General features: G+C 61.6%; 1 pseudogene; it reads left to right on the plus strand.

Annotated features, from left to right (window-relative positions):
* Positions 1-1392: 1392 nt before the first annotated feature.
* LOC119922869 lies at positions 1393-2041 on the plus strand (annotated as a pseudogene).
* The last annotated feature ends 3027 nt before the right edge of the window (positions 2042-5068 follow it).

The raw sequence follows: 5068 nt of genomic DNA on the forward strand, positions 1-5068 counted from the left end.
TGGAGGCAGAGGATTACCTGGGCCAGGAGACAGGAAGACCAGGGCCTGGAGGCAGAGGGGTACCTCGGTCTGGAGACAGGGGGTCCAGACCTGGGAGGTAGAGGGAACTCAGGGCCAGAACAGAAAGAGACCCATTGGCCTGGAGGTAGAAGGAGACAAGGTCCGGGAGGCACAGAGGGACCAGGGCCTGGAGCCAGGACAACTGGAGGGCCGGGGGGCACAGGGGTACCTAGGCCGGGAGATGAGGGTTTCAGGTCCGGGAGGCAGAGAGGGACCAGGGCGGGGAGGCAGAGGGGGACAAGGGCCAGGAGGCAGAGGGTTACCTAGGCCGGGAGATGGGGGACCAGGGCTGGGAAGTAGAGGTGACCTAGGGCCGGTATGGGGAGAGACTCAACGGGCCTGGATGTAGGAGACCAGGGCCGGGAGGCAGATAGGGACCAGCGCAGGGTGGCAGATGGGGACCTGGGCCATGAGGCAGAGAGGTACCTGGGCCGGGAGACAGGGCGACCAGGTTTGGGAGGCAGAGGGGTACCTAGGCGGGGAGACGTGGTACCAGTGCCGGGAGGCAAAGCGGGGAAAGAGCCAGGATGCGGCGGGGTACCTAGGCCGGGAGTCACAGGGTGACCCAGGCCGAGAGGCGGGGGAGACCAGTGCAGGGAGGCAGAAGGTGACCAGTGCAGGGAGGCAGAGGTTGACCAGGGCCGGGTGGCAGAGGGGGACCAGGGCCGAGAGGAGGGGGTGACCAGGGCAGGGAGGCAGAGGGGGACCATGGCCAGAAGGCAGAGGGGTATCTGGACCAGGAAACAAGGGGACCAGTTGACGGGAGGTAGAGGGTACCTGGGACAGGAAGCAGGGAGACCTGAGCGGGCAAGTAGAGGAGGCCCAGGGCTGCGACGGAGAGAAGGATCAGGGCCTGGAGGTAGAGGGAGAACAGTGCCGGGAAGCACAGAGGGACCAGGCCACGGAGGCAAAGGGGGACCATGGCAGGACGGCAGAGGGAGACCAGGGCCGCGAGGTAGAGGGGTACCTGGACTGGGATGCAGAGGGGTACCAGGGCCAGTAGGTAGAGGGGTACCCGGGCCAGGAGGCAAGGGAACAAGGGAACGAGGAGACGCGGGAGCTGCCCCCGGCGGCGGGGGCGCCGGCGCTGTACTGAGCGCCCGAAGCGGCAGGAGGCGGCCATGCCGGGGTCCGGCGGGGCCGGGGCCCGGTGGGGCCGGGGCCCGGTGGGTGTTGCTGTGGGCGCTGCTGTGGGGCCCCGGGCTCGTGCCCGTGTCGTCGGGCGTCCTGTCGGACAGCGTGGTGTGGGCCGTCAACGCGGGCGGTGAGGCGCATGTGGACGTGCACGGTATACACTTCCGCAAGGACCCGCTCGAGGGACACGTCGGACGAGCCTTGGACTACGGTATGAATCTGCCCATCCTGCGCTCCAACCCCGAGGACCAATTCCTCTATCAGATGGAGAGCTACAACGAGGAGACCTTTGGCTACGAGGTTCCCATCAAGGAGGAGGGCGACTAAGTGCTAGTGTTGAAGTTCGCCGAGGTGTATTTTGCCCAGTTGCAGCAGAAGGTGTTTGACGTGCGCCTGAACGGCCACGTGGTGGTGAAGGACTTGGACATCTTTGGCAGAGTCGGGCACAGCACGGCTCATGACGAGATCATCCCCATCAGCATCAAGAAGGGGAAGCTGAGCATCCAGGGAGAGGTGTCCACCTTCACTGGGAAACTCTACATCGAGTTTGTCAAGGGGTACTATGACAATCCCAAAGTGTGTGCTTTATACATCATGGCGGGGACAGTGGATGAGGTGCCCAAGCTGCAGCCTCACCCTGGCCTGGAGAAAAAGGAAGATGAGGAGGACGAAGAGGAATACGAAGAGGGCTCCAGCATCAAAAAGTAGGCCAAAAAGAACCGAGTCCAGTCGGGCCCCCGCACCCCGAACCCCTACGCCTCTGACAACAGCAGCCTCATGTTCCCCATTCTCGTGGCCTTTGGTGTCTTCATTCCGACCCTCTTCTGCCTCTGCCGGTTGTGAGAGCGAGCACCATCTCGAGGGGCGGGAGGAAAGGGCATAGGAAGGAGTTAGACCAAACGTGGTTGGTTTGGGTCTCTCCATATTTTTCATAATTATGAACAAAAAAGTTTTCAAAAAAAGTAGTAGCAGCAGCAGCAGGGCAGGAGGCACAGTGAGTAGTGGGTGAGGCCCTCCAGGCCTGGGCCAAACCAGTTTCACTCTGCCCCCTCCTCCCCTTCTCCACACCCTCTCCTGCTTGGCCTCCTTCCTCTCCGAGGCACTTGGAGCGAAACTGGATCCTTCCTATGTGAGTGGAGCAGCGAAGCTGCAGAAGGCCGATGCCCTGAAGACTCTGGCCCCCTGTCTCCCGTGGCAAGGATTCGGGCCCGGGCAGCCGAGGACTCTGGGAGGGGCGGAGGACCAGGTATAATGTTCCCTTTTTAAGATGAAATATTTATCAGCAATTAAGCAGAGCGGAGTGGCGTCTTATTCCCTGACAGAACCAGCGGAGGGAATTGAGCATGGTCTTAAAAGTTTTCCCCCTCCGAGCCCAATATGTTCACAGGTGTCCCGGGAGAGTGTGTGTGCGTGCGTGTGTGAGTGTGTGTTAGGGGGCAGATATGCAATGAGCTGGAGAGAGGGCGAGTCTCCTCCATGAATTTGCATTTTAGAAAAAAAGGGAGCCTCAGAGGTTCTCGTATCCAAGAGGATTCCTCACTGGTGGTATTCCGGATCAGATTTCCGCAGGGCTCCGGGAGCTGCCGCAGCCCATTGATCTCCTGATTCTGATCCGGGCTATTGCACTCTAGCCGGTTTGCATCCTCTCCTGAAAGTGGCTTGGAGTGTGCTGGCCAGAAAAGACCATTTTCCTCTCAGTTCCCAGTGGGGTTGTGTTTGCTTTCACTCTGCTCCTGGGTGGCTCATTTCAATCCTCGTCTGGCTCCCCACTAGATTGTTCCCTGAAGGAGATTGGGCGGTGGCACCTCTCTGGGCCTCCCCTTCCTTTCTTCGGCCCCCCCCATAACCTCCCCAGTCCCAGGGCCTGCCTCCCTTGAGGAAGTCTCAGTCTGCAGCCCTAAGTCGTGACCCAACAGCCCTTTGCAGGGGCCCTTCGTCTTCTCTAAGTGCCAAAGTGGCTTTCCAACCCGTAGCAATTAAAGATTCGACTTCAAAAGGCCCCCTTTGTCTTCTGAGTTGAAGCGGTCTGGGTTGTCACCTGTAAGAGGGACGGCCTGGGCAGCCTGGCACTGGTAGCAGATTTGACCTCTGCCCTTGGGGCCATCAGGATCTCATTTCTTGGAGGCCTTCCTGTTCCCTGGATCTGTAAGAGGGGTCCTGAAGCAGGAGGTCCTGGCCCACCCCTTCCTGTGGGTTTATCTGTTCGGACCTTTTGACCTGGCTTCTCTTGGAGAGTCACTGCGGGACAGTTCAGACCACCAGGACAGGGGAGACGAGGACGGTGGCGGGTGGTCTCCACTTCTAGCATACGCACCCCCACCGCCCCGGGCTTGGCCCTTTCTGAAACACAGGCTCGACTGCAGGAAACGATGTGAGCCCACCTTTTAGACTGTGAGCCCACTATTGGGTAGGGACTGTCTCTATATGTTGTCAACTTTCACTTCCCAAGCGCTTAGTACAGTGCTCTGCACACAGTAAGTGCTTAATAAATGCGATTGGTTGATTGAACAAGAGCCTGGAGGTAGAGGGCACTCAAGCCCGGGACGGATTGAGACCCAAGGGCCTGGACGTAGAGGGAGATTTGGGCTGGGAGGCACAGAGCTACCAGGGCCGGGAGGCACAGAGCGACCAGGGCCAGGAGGCACAGAGGGACCTGGGCCAGGAAGCAGCGGGGCTAGGGCCGAGAGGTGGGGGGAACCAAGATAGGGAGGCAGAGGGGGACCAGGGCCTGGAGGCACAGGAGGACCAGGATGGGGAGGCAGAGGGGGAAATCAAGGCTCAGAGGCAGAGGGGGTACCTGGGCCAAGAGACAGGGAGACGAGGGCCTGGATGCAGAGGGGAAAAAGGGCCAGGATGTGACGCGGTACCTGGGCCAGAGGCAGAGGGGAACCAGTTCCGAGAGGCGGGGGGGACTAGGGCAGGCAGAGGGGGACCAGGGACGGGAGGTAGAAGGGAACCAGGGTGGTGAGGCAGAGGGGGGCCAGGGTCGGGAGGTAGTGGGGTACCTGGGCCGGGAGACAGTTGGATCAGTGCCTGGAGGTAGAGGGAAGCGAGGGTCGGGACGGAGAGAGAACCCAGGGCTTGGAGGCAGAGGGGCATCAGGTCCAGGAGGCTGAGGGGTTCCTGGGCCGGGAGGCAGAGAGGGATCAGGGCCAATAAGCAGGGGGTACCATGGTGTGGAGACAGAGTCGGATCTGGGACAGGAGACAGGGGGACCACGGCCACGAGGTGGCCACGAGGTGACCCAGCTCTAGGACTGAGAGAGACCCAAGGGCCTGAAGGTAGAGGGAGGCCAGGACCAGGAGACACAGAGGGACCAGGGCCGGGCGGCAGAGAGGAACCAGGGCCGGAGGTAGAGGGGTACCTGGTTCGGGAGACAGAGGGGCCAAGGCCGGGATGTAGAGGGGACCCAGGTCTGGGACGGAGAGAGACCCAAGGGCCTGGAGGTAGGAGACCAGGGCCGGGAAACACAGAAGGACAAGGGCCGGTAGGCAGAGGGAGACCAGGGCAGGGCGGCAGAGGCGTACCATGGCCAGGAAGCAGAAGGGTAGTTGGGCCAGGAGACAAGGGGACCAAGGCCGGGAGGTAGAGGGGTCCCAGGGCTAGACGGCAGAGGGGGACCAGGGCTGGGCGGCAGAGGGGGACAAGGGCGGGAGGCAGAGAGGAACCAGGGCTGGAGCTAGAGGGGTACCTGGTTTGGGAGACAGGGGGACCAAGGCTGGGAGATAGAGGGGACCCAGGTTCGGGACAGAGAGAGACCCAAGGGCCTGGAGGTAGAAGCAGACCAGGGCCGGGAGGCAGAGGAGGACCAGGGCAGGGCGGCATAGGCGAACCAGGGCGTGGAGGCAGAAGGGTAGCTGGGCCAGGAGATAAG

The sequence above is a fragment of the Tachyglossus aculeatus genome, unplaced genomic scaffold (assembly GCF_015852505.1).
Source record: "Tachyglossus aculeatus isolate mTacAcu1 unplaced genomic scaffold, mTacAcu1.pri scaffold_129_arrow_ctg1, whole genome shotgun sequence".
Taxonomy (NCBI): Eukaryota; Metazoa; Chordata; class Mammalia; order Monotremata; family Tachyglossidae; genus Tachyglossus; species Tachyglossus aculeatus.